The 2,661-nt window shown below is 46.3% G+C and overlaps 1 long non-coding RNA gene across 1 annotated transcript; it reads right to left on the bottom strand.

Moving 5' to 3' along the window:
• Window positions 1–234: 234 nt before the first annotated feature.
• LOC115252710 (uncharacterized) lies at window positions 235–2,036 on the bottom strand. The gene is made up of 2 exons (XR_003891031.1): window positions 1,976–2,036; window positions 235–1,011 (listed from the first exon to the last, which is right to left on the bottom strand). It is a non-coding gene; the product is annotated as an uncharacterized lncRNA (long non-coding RNA).
• Between the last annotated feature and the right edge of the window lie 625 nt (window positions 2,037–2,661).

Here is a 2,661-nt window from a genome sequence, read left to right as displayed (position 1 = left end):
GTTCATCAACAACACGCGCGAATGTGAAGAATCTGCAGAACTTTTACCACGAACAGCTTCTCTGAACCGTTAATAGCTCGCCATGCCGGTGACCTTTGACCCAGCTGGGAGTCCAGCCTCCAAACCTCGTTGCTATGGAGTGACGATGCTAACTAGTGAAGCCGGTTGGCTGTAGTTTGGTGTAATCACGGTGCCCTGAGCAGCAACTGTCAGGCTAAAAGAAGACGAGAGACGGATGAAAATAGATATTTTTGACGTAACTTTTGTGACATTTCCTTTGAACAAAGGAGCGGCTGACGTCTGGAGCCGGAGCTACGCTAATGCTAAAAGGTTTTTGTCTGCTCAGATCTGACCTTTGCCCAAAATCTGTGCATCAAAATGACAAAAGGAATCATATTCAGAGTGAAAGCTGCCGTCTGTGCCGAATCTACGTGCGCATTTAACTCTTTTCGACTTTCTTCAGCTTCTACTTTGTGATGGAATCATCCCTGAAATCATTAAAGAGCATCAAAGCGGCGAGCAAGCGCGTTCTGATCGGCTGGAGCGAGTGTCTGTCTTAGGCTATTAAGTGTAAACTTATGGATTAAACCCGTTCATTTATCATTCCTTTCATGTTGACGTCGTTCTCTTTCTCATCTTGAAGAAGAAAAATCAAAGAAGAAAAAAAACAAAAAAAACCAACATCATAAAATACATGAAAGCTAATTAGCTGTTTTCCTGGAGCTGGAGCTTTGCTAGCTTATTAAGTTACAATTAAAGTCACAAGAACTTGAGCTCGTCAGGAAATCGGGGTCACGTCGAGGTCAGAAAGGGGAAAAACTGTCTCCGGAAAAGCTCCGGCTGTCGGTGGCGGAGCCGGAAGAGGTGTGAAGGTTTCCGACGATTATCATCGAGGGTCCAGAGATGCCGGCTCACAGAGAGAGCTGCCTCGGAACGGGAGGGAAAGCTTCACGGAGGCCGAGAGGACGGTCCGATAAGGCGTCTTCAGTCCTTGCCAGGGCTTCCTCTGTGCTGGAAGAGTACGGTAATCATAAAAGGCAGGAACAGATAAGGTTCGGGAAGAGTCGCCCTTTTATTCCAGCCAAGACAAAATAGAAGCATCCGTCCAGCCGCTAGCGCTCAAAACCCCTGGAAGTTTAGGAATTATTAATGGGATTAAGCCTTAAGGAAGCTGAAGCCTGGGACAAACCCACGTTTCCCTTTTTTTTCCCTTTGAAAGAATGGTGATGCAGCAGATGAGCGGGAGTTGACTGGCTACTACCAGCCATGTCTCAATGTCTCCAGCCCATAGTGTGGATTCTCTACGAGATCAGACAGCAGCTTCACTCCTGAATCCTGCAGCTGGTTCTGACTCAGGTCCAGTTCTCTGAGATGGGAGGGATTGGACCTCAGCGCCGAGGCCAGAGAGCCACAGCTGATCTCTGATAAACTGCAGCTCCTTAATCTAAATACAGAAGGGAAACTTTTATAAGGTTATAAGTGAAACCAGTATTCATCTGAAAGGTTAATCAAAGGCATGATCTGTAAATATTTAATTTAGTTACAGGTTAAAAAATGATAGTAATATGTAATTACCACAATTCCAACCTCTCAGGTTTGCACTGTTCCAGAGGAGAATCTATATTGTTCTGGCCCTCACTCTTCCCAGGTTCTCCCACCTCTTTCCCTCCCATCTCATCATGGAGATCCATCTCACCTGTGGCTCATCTTTAAAGGCACAACCTGTCTTAGATGACTTCCTGTCTCCCTCACCATCTCCCTCCTCGTTGGCTGGTGTCTACCAGGCACCCTCACCTAGTTTTGTCTAATTTTGGTTACCATCTGTGGGCTTTTTCATTGTCCTTAAATCAGTTTATCATGAATAAGTGGTCCCCGTGTGGCCCTCCCTCCTGAAGGAACTGGGCACAACACACACACTCAGACAGTGTGAGGACCCTCGGATGGAATAATGGACATTTTTGAGAATGGTGTTTACCTCAGAGTTTCCAGTCGGCAGTTTGGATCCTGGAGAAAACCACAGAGCAGCTTCACTCCTGAATCCTTCAGCTGGTTCTCACTCAGGTCCAGTTCTCTGAGATGGGAGGGATTGGACCTCAGCGCCGAGGCCAGAGAGTCACAGCTGATCTCTGATAAGCTGCAGAGCTCTAATCTGAAAAATGCAGGATGAGGTTATACGGTGCAGGTCTGCATGTTATCTGCGTCAGTACTAAACCTACGTTAGTTCTTAGTTGGGTCAGACCTGAATTCATGATATTCCAAGGAATTTTTTTAATGTGGTGCATCACAGCAGTGTTGAGAACAGCCTCACTTCACCATCTTAGCAGCTGGTATATAGGTAGAAAAATGAAGACTGACCTGAGCCTCTCCAGTTTACAGTTTGGACTCTCCAGTCCAGAACAGAGCCGCTTCACTCCTGAATCCTGCAGCTGGTTCCAACTCAGGTCCAGAACCCTCAGATGGGAGCGGTTGGACTTCAGAGCTGAGGCCACAGAATCACAGCTGGTCTCTGATAAACTGCAGCTACTTAGTCTAAAATAACAATTATTTTGAGAGAAGACAAATAAAAATCAACATGTACCAGAGCAAAACACAGCTTCCAAGCAACAAACCTCTGGTCCTGCACCGGCTTATCTGCCGTATGTTCCTATTTTGGGTTCTTTC

The sequence above is a fragment of the Takifugu rubripes genome, chromosome 15, assembly GCF_901000725.2.
Source record: "Takifugu rubripes chromosome 15, fTakRub1.2, whole genome shotgun sequence".
NCBI classification, from domain to species: domain Eukaryota; kingdom Metazoa; phylum Chordata; class Actinopteri; order Tetraodontiformes; family Tetraodontidae; genus Takifugu; species Takifugu rubripes.
The sequence above is the reverse complement of the archived record's forward strand: the minus strand, read 5'-3'. Positions and strand labels throughout refer to the sequence as shown.